Here is a 13,712-nt window from a genome sequence, read left to right on the forward strand (position 1 = left end):
GGTTCTTGACAGGATGGATACAGGGTTGAAGTTTTGTTGTGTTTAATCTCTGGAATCAGGGATAATGGGTCAACCATTAGTACGGAGAGGAGAATCGTTAGCATTTTCTACACCAAAAGGCTGTTGAGGCTTAGCTAGTGAATATGATCATGAAGGTGATGAATAGATGTTTAAATATCAAGGTGTTGGTGCAAGAAAGTGACACCAATGTTAAAACTCAGCCATGATCTTATTATGTGGCAAAACAGCCATAAGTGAGTCAAATGGTTGAATTCTGCTATTTTCTTTGCAAACTTAAGTAGTATATTTAATTCTGCTTCACCAAATTCAATTCACTATCTTCTCAGTCATTTAATCTTATTGGTTTAATGGAAAGATACAATCTGAGATGTTTTACTAACAGTGACCCACCCTCCTCTATCACTGAAACGTACCACTTCTCACTACTGTTAACCAATCAAATTTCTCTTGTGTAAGAACGAAATGCAGATGCTGGTTTAAACCGAAGATAGACACAAAAGGCTGGAGTAACAAGCAGCATCTCTGGAGAGAAGGAATGGGTGACGTATCGGGTTGAGACTTTTCGGGTCTGAAAAGGGTCTTGACCCGAAACGTCACCCATTCCTTCTCTCCAGACATGCTACCTGCCCCGTTGAGTTATTCCAGCTTTTTGTGTCCAATTAATCTTGTATCTTTCTGCGTACTCTACCTCGAAGCAGCCAAAATTATGTCTGGTCAATGTAGATATGGGCCCTTTTTATATTTAACTTGACTCCTACAGAACTCTAAACAGCAACTACTTGATTAATGTAACATCTGAACCACCAAATATGACTATATCTTAATCTTAATCCTTCTGCCGCTTTGAAAAAATATATCTATAGCTTTATTTTCCCTCAAAATCTGGTAGATTAATGTAATAGAAATATTAATCAAACAAATACGTAACGTATCAGAAATGTTCAAATACATCTCACATCTTCTGCATCAACATAAGTTTGATAACAAAATACCATTTGTATTATTAGATTTGACATTTTAAACACATTAAATCAAGTTAATTGAAGTAGTTCTTTCATTTATATTTTGGTAATGTCAGTTATCATAAGACATAATTCATTAACTCAACAACATCTAGAAATTGTAACGAAGAATTTTGCAGACAACACGTAAAAATTGTTAATTAGTTCCATCATTCACTACAAGAGAATTAAATTTGCAAGATGATTGGGTATTTTTAAGTATCAAATGACCTTAGGTAATCTTAAAATATGTGCCTGCTTAGTGTTTGTTAACCATGTTACAATGAGGTTTAATAAAATGTGGAAAATAAAATTTGATATTGATGCGGCTGTTCCTATGAGCCATTTGATTTATTTTTCAGTAGCTCCTGTTCCAGCTGTTATCCTATTTGGTTATAAATGGTGCATTGTCCCCAGTGAACTGCCATATTGTCAAATGCATTATTTATAGTCAACTTTCTAATCAATGTAGAAAATGTAGAGCTGTCACACTGTCTTCTTTTTGAAACTCACTGTTACTTTAACTGCACTCATATAGTTTCCTACAATGTGTGCAATGGCTATTTACCATTAGAATCATTGCAGTCAGTGAATACAGATACTATTCAAATATGTACAGTGTATGTATCTTAAAATTCACATTGTAGATCATTGTACAATGCATGACATTTCAGAATGCAGAAAGGGTCGTCTGATTTGGTGTCAGTTAAATGCAAGGAAATAATCCAGTCCGGGGATTGAGACAATGACATAATGTTCTGAAGATATTAAATTACATTCACAATTTCACCATCTTGCGAATTTTGTTAAATGAAAAGAAAGACTTCTATTGACATAGTATCTTTTACAGCCTCCAGATGTCTCAAGCTACTTCGAAGCCAATTTAATACTCTTGAAATGGGGTTTCTCATGTAATGTGGGATATTTGGCTGTTTGAGTTTTCAAATAACTGTTAATTAATGTTGTCCTGTGAAACATAATATTTTATAGAGTCTATTTTTAATGATAATTTATTAACAATTCAGTATCTTCTGTTTACTTTTATTACAATGCTGCATGGTACAGGAAATTATAATGTGATGGTGGAGTAGCAATCAATGTGTTTTGCTTACACATTGTGATTATCACGTAACCAAATGATAGTTGGCACTCTTAACGTGACAACATTACTTCAAAGTCCTTGAAATGACCATGGCGTTCCAGTGAACATCTGCCTTTGGCAGATCTGCTGTACATAAAACAGCAGACACTCAATTTGGTGGTTGACAAATTTCCTGTGTAAATGCTAATGCGAAATTGTGCTGTCTAACAAAAAAACCTATGTTGTGTTAAAAAATGTCAAAGGAAAACCATGTGTGGAATATCTATTCATGTTATTAAATAACATTTGGTGAAGAAGACATATGTTGCAGTAAAAATTTCTGCATATTTCATGAAAATACGATCTTATAGCTCCTTGAGGTTTTGTTAACTTTTCAGTCCAGCAGTTCTACCAGACATTAAGCAAACCATAATCAGGGAAAAGTAAGTGGCAGCGTTATTCTTCTTTATATCTCTCGTGGCGTAGTGAATGCTATGTATTTTCTTAATGCTGTGTGGTTTAATTGCAAAATCAATAACCTTATAGTCCATGAACTAGAATTATGAGATCCCCACATTGAGATTGCTTGCTATATGAATACATAGTTTGCAGGTCTCCAGAGTACAGTTAACTAATACATAAAAGTTACTGATACAACAGCACTTTCAAATTACTTCTGCCGAGGATGTTCGTAAGGAGTTTTATTGCTCCCACTCTAGTGGAAAGAAATTTAGCTGGAATGTGAGTATCTCAATTTGCAATAGTTGCAGCGAAGGATTCTGTTCATAAGTTAGCTGGAGATAAGGAAATGTTAGGGGAAGGAATTAATTTAAATACTCTTCTCTACTTAGAGCATTAAACTGAAATTGTGCAGCGTGCCTTAGTAGTGACTTTTATCATTTTGAACTGCTTGACTTCCAGTAGCACATGTGATGAATTGTGAGCCTATCTCGCTACACTGGGGTTTGCTTAGGATTTGTGGACATTTAAAGTAAAAGTGATGCAAGATATTGTGCAATTGAACATTGATTTTTGTCACTGATTATGATTTCATGTAAGATCAATAACACATTAGTTTAATACCATTTTCTTGGTATACAGTTTTTCTTGCTTATATCTATGCATGGGGAAAATTGAGACAGAATGCGATCAGAAAGTAATTGGTGGCTTTTGAAAGTCATCAATACCAAGCATGTAGCTGTTATACAGACTTAATGCAGCCAAGAATATTACAGAGAAACAGATATGTCAACAATGTTAAAAGATGAAAATATTTTGTGATTCATACTCAGGATGATAGACCCAGTGATAAGGATCATATTTCTTGCCCATTCATAGCTGCCTAAGAGGGTGGACTTAGGCAATCTTTCTGAACTGCTGCTATCCAAGCGGTGAAAGTTTATCCTGGTCACGCTAAACAAAGGATATCATGCATAAATATTAGACTTCCAAAATTCAGTCCCATTGACATTCAGCGCACTTGCTATTGTGCCACATTCAAGGAAGGACAAATCATCATCCACATCTGTCTGAATACAATTGATTAAAAGTTACTGAAATGTATTGCTGAAATAATAGAATGACACGTAAACCTGACAGGTGAAGATGGTTGGGTATCCAGCAGCAGTGAACTAACACCAAGAGCCTTTGCACCATCTGTAAGACAGGAATCAGGGTGTGAAGGAATACACTTCAGTAGCCTGGGTAAGTGCCAATTCAAAATATCTCAAGAAGCTTGATACTATCCAGGACATAGAAACATAGAAAACTAGGTACAGGAGTAGGCCATTCGGCCCTTTAAGCCAGCACCGCCATTCAATATGATCATGGTTGATCATCTAAAATCAGTACCCCGTTCCTGCTTCTCCCCCAGAGCAGCCCGCTTGATTATTCCCGCAGAAGGTGCCTTTAACATTAATTTCTTCCATCTTTGGCACATCATGGCTATTGCATACACCATCATCACAATTACTTGCCTAGGCTACGTCAGCACCACCTCGGAAATCCATTAATTTATTGTCTTCAAAAAATGAGAAGGTGTATGGGAATACCACCACCTGCCAATTAACAGAACAGGCCCTTCGGCCCACTGAGTCCTCACCAGCCAGCGATGACCACATACAGCACTATCCTACACACTGGGGACAATTTACATTTTTTTTTACTGTAATCAATTAATCTACAAACCTGTACGTCTTTGGAACGTGGGAGGAAACCAGAGCACTAGGAGAAAACCCATGTGGTCACAGGGAGAATGTAGAAACTCTACACAGTCAGCACCTGTAGTCAGTATCTGTATTAACCTGTGTATCTGGTGCTGTAAGGCTCTTGTGTGTCCCACAACCTTTGCCTTCAGTAATAGCTGCCAAATACCATTACCTGAAATTCCATTGTTAAATTCTCCCAACTCTGCAGTTGGCTCCCTTCCTTTAATCAGAGTATTTAGACATTAGGAGGTCATGTTACAACAGTAGAAAACATTGGTGAGGCCACATTTAGAGTATTGTGTTCCGCCTTGGTCATACTGTTATAGAAAATATGTTGTTAAGCTAGAAAGGCTGCATAAAAGATTTACGAGGCTGTTGCCAGGACTCGAGGGCCTAAGCTATACAGAGAGGTTGAGCAGGCTAGGACTTTATTTCTTGGAGTGCAAGAGGATGAGGGGTGATCTGATAAAAGTGTATGAGATCAAGATCCAGAGGACATAGGTATAAGGTGAAGTAGCAATGTTACAAAATTTTGAGATTTAAAAAATCAAGTCTGCAATTTATCCCATCAGATAAAGCATAACAATGTTTAATTTGACACCAAATTCACTTTCATATCTCAAGTATTAAAAAAGTTATGACCATTTTCATACTCGGAAATTAGCATCTTGTTCCCTATTGATTTTCAATGGACATTACAAAAAAGCTGTGATCTTGGATAATCAAAAGCCCATTTCTTAAGGAAAAATAACCATTTTTAATAGCCTAAGTGTCCAAAGATATTCACAAATAATTCACAATATTACATGATTTTTAATCTAATTTACATTAATTTATAGGCCAAATGGAAGGAATTTAGTGTTCAATTGCTGTAAATAAATGCCCATTTAAATCGGCTTTCTAGTGGGTTCATGTGGAACGCGCTGGTTTAGAACGTTGACATCGCGCTGGATTAGTGCCCTCAAATGCCGAGAAAAATACTGCGGGATATAAAAAGCCCAAAATGAGCTACTCGCTATAGATAACTTGATATATAGGGTTTATATATATGCCCCATTTTGTAAAAATAAGGTACATATTTAATTGTTTGCTCTATAAAACCCTGGGGCTGCGAGAGGTTGCGGAATGAAACAGTAATTTAAAAACTATTAGAACTATATTATCGAGGCCTATAAAACTAATAATACCTTTTGCGACCGGGTCTTGCAGCGATTTTATGATTTACTAGGCTGAACATGTGCGATTAGTACAGCCTAGTAAAAATCGCGTTTTAAACCCGCCCCCTCCAAACAGCGCCAAAATCGCGGCCATGGCTGAGGGCAGATTCCCAATGACGATTCAGGTAGGTTTTGTAACATACCTAGGTGAAGTGTGAAAATTTAATGGGAACCTGAGGGGCAACTTTATTTATACAAAGGGTGGTAGGTATATGGAACGAACTGCCGGTGGAGGTAGTTGAGGCAGGTAATATCATAACACTTAAGAAACATTTAATTAGGTAAGTTAATAGGATAGGTTTAAAGGGATTTGGGCCAAACACTGGCAGGTGGGACTGATGTAGACGGGGCATGTTTGTCCGGTTTGGCAAGTTGGTCCAAAGGGCCTGTTTCCATGCTGTACAACTTTATGGCTTTATAAGAGTTCTGCATTTTTAGAGTTTCCTTACTATTTATTCTTCTGAATACTATTCTGGTTACGTCTTCTAACCACTTTTCAGTAGAAATTTCTCACTTCACTTTGTAAGGTACCTGAGGCATGTTGATTTGTTAAAGGAACCATGAAACAAGCCCTTATTGACTTCACCTGGAATCACTGAGGGCAGCGGGGATCATGACAGAAGCATCCTCATGGCGATCCTGGGAAACGACGACACGATGCACTCTGTGACGCGTCGGGCCACTAATTCTGTCAACATGTTGGACGACGACAGAAGCCAACAGCGAGCTGTACGTCGTCTGACACACGAGCGAACGAACTGAGTGCAGCACAGTGGTGCAGCAGTAGAGTTGCTGCCTTACAGCACAAGACACCTTGGTTCGATCCTAACTACGGATGCTGTGTGCACAGAGTTTGTACTTTCTCCCTGTTACTGCATGGTTTTCACAAGGAAATGGAGTCTGAAGAAGGGTCTTGGCCCGAAACATTGCCTATTTCCTTCGCTCCATAGGTGCTGCTGCACCCACTGAGTTTCTCCAGCATTTTTGTGTACCATCGATTATCCAGCATCTGCAGTTCCTTCTTAAACACTAATGTATGGGTGATGATTGGTTGGCGCAGACTCGGTGGGCCATAGAGCCTGTTTCCACACTGTATCCCTGAATTAAACTAAACTAAACAAAACAAAACTAAACTAAACCAAACCAATCCAAACCAAACCAAACCAATCCCAAGGAAATCAAATCTGGTATGTGTAGGATGGAACTGCAGATGCTGGTTTAAACTGAAGACAGACACAAAAAGCTGGAGTAACTCAGCGGATCAGCATCTCTGGAGAAAAGGAATAGTTAACGTTTCGGGTCGAGACCCTTCTTCTGGGATGTTTAAACATTGATAAAATGCTTATACCGACACACATTCAATCGAAGAGTTCACAAACACCTTTGTTTTGTTTCTGAGGCAATGGTTAGATTACAAGTGGTGTGAATGACGGATAACATCATATCAATCTAGGCTAGTAATTTTACATGATAAATTGTGTCACAGAAATACTTTTATATCAGTGCAAGTCTGCCACTGTATAGTTTGGAGATATTATGGCTGTCAGCCTCCTAAGTGAAATATGTTGAAGCAATTTTTATACAGATCCCCAGGGTTGCTTTATTTTATTGCAAAATTGCTCTCACAGCTCAAAATAAAGTAGAAACAAAGTAGAACATTGTACAAAATTGGTCAATTTTTTGAGTTATACACTCAAGAGACAATTTTCCAGATTGATAGTTATAGACTAAACCACACTTTGGAGGTCAATGGAAACGGTACAAATTCACCAATTTCAATTAAAAACAATGGGAAATTAAGATATATGTCAAAAATTCCAAAGACATTTCTAATAATGTGATTTCTTCATGCATGATATGTGTGTAAAACCTATATAGGCTCTCCTGTATGTTTGTAAGGGTTACCCTTCACAAACCCTTATGCAAGACATATTTTACTTAAGGCGGAATCACTTTCACCTCCCCCTGCCTGAAGTAACTCACTGAAAGTGTTGAACAGAGCTTTTTTCAGGTAGACATAAAGGTTCAATTACCACTGAGTCCAATCACCCGATCATTAGCACAGTGGTGCCTAGGACAAATATTTTTTGTGTCAATTTTTCCTAGACCATTAAATGTTGTGGGGCACACATAGGGCATAAATAGTGCTATATAAATGCACAACAGCTTTTGTTTTTTTCTCTTTCAGTGACAGTGAACCATTTTTCACTGTATTCAGCAATCTATACCTAGATTGTTATCCTCAACTTTATCTTGCTATTTCACATATTTTGCATTTGTTTCTGTTCTTCCTAATGTTTAGAGTTAGCTGTCTCTCACCTTCGCTATCCTCTCTTTCCATCAAAATGTTCGGAGTTCAGGTGCCACACCTGATTTGAATGCATTATCCAGAGACACTCGGATGCATTACTGGGATAGTGCCACATTGTTGGAGTGGAATGGAGTGTTAAACTGAAGGGCCTGTCCCACGAGCATGCGACTCCATGCGGCAAGCGCGACCTAACGTGGTCGCTTGAGCCGTACGGCCTCGTGGGGCCGGTCCCACTTCGATTGCTGGAGCCGTATGGAGTTGTGCAGAGCTGGTCCCGACATTGCGCGGGGCTCCGAAAAACTGACCGTGTTTAAAATTCCGTGCGGCAACGACCTGCCAGCCCGCAGATGCCTCGACGCCTTACGCACCACCTCGATGGGCATACGCAGCGTCTCAGCGCCATAAGCACATCTTGATGCCGTATGTCACGCGCGAACTTCCCACGGACTTCGTTCGAACTTCACGTCACTCACTAGACCTCCGCGCGGCCCCCGCTTCCAGATTGGTCGCGCTCGCCACATGCAGGCACATGCTGGTGGAACCGGCCCTGTACGGGAATCACTAGACCTCCGCGTGGCCCCCGCTTACGGTTTGGTCGCACTTGCAGCATGCAGGTTCGCACGCTCATGGGACAGGCCCTTTAGGTTCTATTTTTTCCTCTCAGACAGATTTCACTTTATTGCCTCAGAGTGGGTGCCAGAGGTTGGACGGGCCTGTGGTAGGTGCTTTAAGTATTGTTGTAATTCTGGATTACCTTCATTAGAACTTAATATTGTTCTGATTTAACTAATTAATCCTCTATATGCAAAATCGGTGATATTTCACAAGAAGGCTGGGTTTCCCCAAAAAAATCAGTCATACTTAGTTTAACGATCCTATGACATTAAAATACCATTCTCAACATGATTCCCCTTCTGGTACTTTTCCTCCCAGTCCATACAAGCACTCAAAGTATTCTGCTAGAAGCATCATAAAAACTAACCTCAATTTTCCTAAGAATTGTGCCTGTTCTCACCTAAAGACCTTGCCCAGGAGCTTCCCAACCAAGTTGATTCTCCTTCCCAATGTAGAAATCTCCTTTGTCCAAGTATTCATCCCTTTCCACCCTTTCCAGTATTAAGGATTAGACATCCTCAACGATAATACCAATGTCTTAGTCACTGTCTACAATTCCACTCTCTCCCATTAATGTACGTTGCAATATGCACAAAATTTTCAACGATTCGTCTAATGTACAAAGTTCAATTCTCTGGATTAAGAAGTTACGGTTCTCCTTAAAGTGAGTTTAATCCTGGACATTAGACAACAGACAATGGACAATAGACAATCGGTGCAGGAGTAGGCTATTTGGCCCTTCGAGCTTTGTTCCTATACTCATTCCGTGTGATCATGGCTGATCATCCACAATCAGTACCCTGTTCCTGCCTTCTCCCCATATCCCTTGGCTCCACTATCTTTAAGAGCTCTATCTAACTCTCTCGTGAAAGCATCCAGAGAATTGGCCTCCACTGCCTTTTGAGGCAGAGAATTTCACAGATTCACAGCACTCTGGGTGAAAAAGGTTTTCCTCATCACCATTATAAATGGCCTACCCCTTTTTCTTAAACTGTGGCCCCTGGGAACATGTTTCCAGCCTCTAGCGTGTCCAATCCCTTAATAATCTTATATGTTTCAATAAGATCTCCTCTCATCCTAAATTCCAGTGTATACAAGCCCAGTTGCTCCATTCTTTCAACAAATGACTGTCCTGCTATCCCGGAAATTAACCTTGTGAACCTACGCTGCACTCCCTCAATAGCAAGAATGTCCTTCCTCAAATTTGGAGAACAAAACTGCGCACAATACTCCAGGTGTGGTTTCACTAGGGTCTTGTAGAACTGTAGGAGGACCTCTTTGTTCCAAAACTCAACTCCTCTTGTTACCTTTCATCACTACCCACTGTATCTGCATGACTACTTTCAAGGACTGGTGAACAAGGACACCTTTATCTCATTGTACTTCCCCTTTTCCGAATTTGACAACATTCAGAAAATAATCTGCCTTCCTGTTCTTGCCACCAAAGTGGATATCCTCACATTTATCCACATTAAACTGCACCTGCCATGCATCTGCCCACTCACTCACCCTGCATCCTCCTCACAGTTCACACTGCCACCCACTTTGTGGCATCTGCAAATTTGCTAATGTTACTCTTAATCCCTTCATCTAAATCATTAATGTATATTGTAAATAGCTATGGTCCCAGCACTTCAGTGATGTGTGGTGAGGTCAATAGCTGGGGAGGCACTAGTTAGTATCAGTGGCCCGGCCCTCCCTATATTGAGTACCGCATCTGCACCTGCCATGAGAGAGAGAAAGGGAGATTAAAGAAAGATAGAAAGGGAGAAAGGGAGAAAGGGAGAAAGGGAGAGAAAAGGAGAAAGGGAGAGAGAGAGAGAGAGAGAGAGAGAGAGAGAGAGAGAGAGAGAGAGAGAGAGAGAGAGAGAGAGAGAGAGAGAGAGAGAGAGAGAGAGAGAGAGAGAGAGAGAGAGAGAGAGAGAAGAGAGAGAGAGAGAGAGAGAGAGAGAGAGAGAGGAGAGAGGAGGAGAGAGAGAGAGAGGAGAGATGAGAGAGAGAGAAGGGAGGAACGAGAGGAGAGTTAGACTGGCAGCCGAGAGAGAGAGAGACTGCCATCGAACCCCCCAATCGTACCATTGCACCCTTCTTCATGGCGAGCCCAGTGATGTCTCGGCTCTGACAAGGGTGTGAGGGATCTAACCGAAGTAAACAACACTTATAGCAGCTGTCCCATTCTGACCGCCATCGAACCCCCAATCGTACCATTGCACCTTTCTTCATGGCGGCCCAGTGATGTCTCGGCTCTGACAATTCGAGGGATCTAACCGGTGACAACACTAATAGCAGCCCCGGGCCACCGCTTTCTTTGACTCGAATCTGAGCTTGAAAAATCTCTTGATGTGTTGATGTGTCCCGTGGGCCATATTTTGGAGACTCCTGCCTTACAAGAACAAAAACGTACAGAAGTACAAAAATTAATGACTCTTATTGTGATAAGTATAGATCTATTAAAAAAATCTAATAACTCTTTAATGTACCGACAAAGTCTACCTTCCTAAAGACTGTTTTTTCACCGAGAGGCTATCTTGCTCCACTCTATGATCTTTGGTCTGTGCCGCCGCTGCTGAAGCTAGCTAACGTGGAGGGAGAGTGAGGCAGCGTCAATTACGTGGGCTAAGCCCCCTTATGAGGCAGATGTGATTGCTGCCTCCCCTGGTGCTTTTTCTTTCTTTTAAAATCTTCTTATTAGCTTTTTTTTCCCAAAATAAAAACAAAACAAAAACAAAACAAAACAAACAGAATAATGATAAACATAACAATGATATTGATACATAGGGATCAGGATTACATTAATAATAGGCATAACCTAAATATGAGTCCGGTATCAAAATACACATTGCATATAGGCCTCCCGGTCTCTATGTAAATATAGTCAAATGTTTAAAAGAAAACATTTATTTAAACAAAACAAAAAGATAAAAAGAAAAAAAAGAGAAAAAAGAGAAAAACGGAAGAAACAAAGCCCCCTAAACTAGAAAAAAAAAAGCAAAACAGAATCTGAGCTGCAAAGAATTTCAACAATTTAAGTCCCTGTTTGTCGTCAAGTCCGTTCCACCATATAAAGGTAAAATAATTTTTATAACGGTTGGAGAGGGAACAATTTATGTTGTGTAAAAATGTTGAATAAATCTTCCCCAAATCTTATCAAATTTAACCAAGGGTTCAACAATATCACACCTGATTTTTTCTCAATTTAAACATGATATAGTTTCAGAGTGCCAATGAAGTGTGGTCGGAGGGTTAGAGTCTTTCCATTTAAATAAAATAGATCTTCTGGCGATTAATGTGGTAAAAGCAATCAGCCGATGGGCGGAACGGGACAAATGAATAGAATCTAACATTGGTAGCCCAAAAATTGCAGTAATAGGATGAGGTTGTAAATCAATGCCTAAAACTACAGAAATTGTATCAAAGATTTATTTCCAATATTTTTCCATAAGTGGGCAGGACCAAAACATATGGGTCAGTGAGGCCACTTCAGAGTTACATCTGTCACAGGCAGGATTTATATGACCATAAAAACGAGGTGACTTATCTTTTGACATGAACTCTGTGAACCACCTTGAATTGTATCAAAGCGTGTCTTGCACACATTGAGGAAATATTAACTAATTGAAGAATCCTCTCCCATTTCTCTATAGATAGAGACATTTGGAGTTTTCTTTCCCAGTCATTTTTAATTTTATCAAATATATCTATTTGTAATTTCAAAATCAACATAAATAGTCGTTATTAATCCTTTCTGATAAGGGTTCAAATCAAAAATTGTTTCCAAGATTTCGGTTTGATGTGATAACGGAAAAAAGGGTAGAGTAGCCTTCAAAAAATTTCTAAATTGTAAATGTTTTAAAAAGTGTGAATTAAGTAAATTATATTTATTGGAGAGTTGTTCGAAAGACATAAAACAACCATCCAAAAACAAATCACGAAAAGCTACTAATCCCTTCCTCTTCCATAACAGAAAGGCTTGATCAGTACTAGAAGATTGGAAGAGAAAATTAGATATGATAGGACTCGATAAGATAAAATCATTTAGTCCAAAAATCTTACGAAATTGAAACCATATTCGAAATGTATGTCTTATTATTGGGTTAGTTGTATATTTATTCAATCTCGTAATTGTAAAAGATAACGAGGCCCCTAGAATAGAAGCCAATGATAGAATCACGTTCAAGATTTATCCATCCTTGGCATTGGGTATCTTCTAAATCTTTTGTCCAAAATGTTAAATAACAAACATTAACTGCCCAATAGTAGAATCTAAGGTTCGACAGTGCCAATCCACCGTCTTTTTTTTGATTTCTGTAAGTATTTTTTACTTAGTCTGGGATTTTTATTCTGCCATATATATGAAGAAATTTTGGAATCACTAATATCAAAGAAAGATTTGGCAATAAAAATTGGTGTCGTCTGAAATAAATACAAAAATTTAGGTAAGACAAACATTTTAATAGCATTGATTCAGCCGATTAAAGATAAGGACATTGGTGACCATTTAGTAAACTGATGTTTGATATGGTCAATTAAAGGCGTAAAATTAACTTTAAATAAATCCTTGTGTTTCTTGGTGATCTTAATACCTAAATAAGTAAAACTTTTGGTAGTCAATCTAAATGGAAACTGTCCATAATTCGAAACTAGATTGTTTAATGGAAAAAGCTCACTCTTACTAAGATTTAGTTTATAACCAGAGAAACTACTAAATTGATTAAGTAATGCAGCTATTGCTGGAAGAGATTTCTCAGGATTAGAAATGAATAATAACAGATCATCTGCGTAAAGAGATAGCTTATGTGTCTTATTCCCGGGGACAATACCAAAAATATTAGGGGATTCCCTAATATGGACCAAAGGTTCCAAACCAATATCAAACAGTAAAGGACTTAAAAGACAGCCCCGAGTAACAAGTAAAGTATGAGTAAAACCTGTGCTCTTCAGAGGTATAAAATTCTTGAAAGAATTTATTAATTTTGTCATGGTCTACAGTTAGTGTACCATCCCGTTTACTCACTTGAATAATCTGACGTTTGGCCGACACCACTTTCAACTGATTAGCAAGTAATTTACCAGATTTTTTGCCATGTATATAAAATTAACTTTTGGTTTTAAGTAGCTGGTTCTCAATCGGAGGTACTAATACCAAATCATATCTCAATTGAAGTTCAACTCTATTCTTGCAGAGCTCTAAACTATGAGCTTTTGAATATTTTTTTATCAATTTCTTTAATCTCATCAGCCAATATACGTATTTCTTTT

The sequence above is a fragment of the Leucoraja erinacea genome, chromosome 6 (genome assembly GCF_028641065.1).
Source record: "Leucoraja erinacea ecotype New England chromosome 6, Leri_hhj_1, whole genome shotgun sequence".
In the NCBI taxonomy this organism is placed as follows: Eukaryota; Metazoa; Chordata; class Chondrichthyes; order Rajiformes; family Rajidae; genus Leucoraja; species Leucoraja erinaceus.